This window comes from Gavialis gangeticus, unplaced genomic scaffold (assembly GCF_001723915.1).
Source record: "Gavialis gangeticus isolate Ggan-Ray unplaced genomic scaffold, GavGan_comp1, whole genome shotgun sequence".
Lineage (NCBI taxonomy): Eukaryota > Metazoa > Chordata > Crocodylia > Gavialidae > Gavialis > Gavialis gangeticus.
In genome coordinates, this window is record NW_017728992.1 from 166,498,972 (window position 1) to 166,499,333 (window position 362).

Consider the following 362-nt stretch of genomic DNA (forward strand, 5'->3'; position numbering starts at 1 on the left):
CCAGACCCCCAAGGCTACCCCTACAATCCCAAGCACCATCACTTAAAAAAAACACCCCAGAAAAAGAATAGAAAAAGAATGGGGAAAAAAAGCCTCTGCTTACCTTAGAAGTAGGGGTGGGGGAGCTCCAGGGCCTCCTGGAAGAGCCCCCTGGGCAGCACAGGACAGCTCAGGGGCAGGAGAGCCCAGCCTGGGGCCACTGGGGCTGTCAGCCTGCCCCACACTGTGCGGACAGGGCCCCAGGCAGCCACACAACATTTCCAACTGCCGGTAAGTGCTGGGGGGGGGTTGTTTTTGTTTTTAAAGTATGGGATGGGGAGGCAGGGATGGGGGAGCTTGGGAGGATAGGGCTGGACAGGACA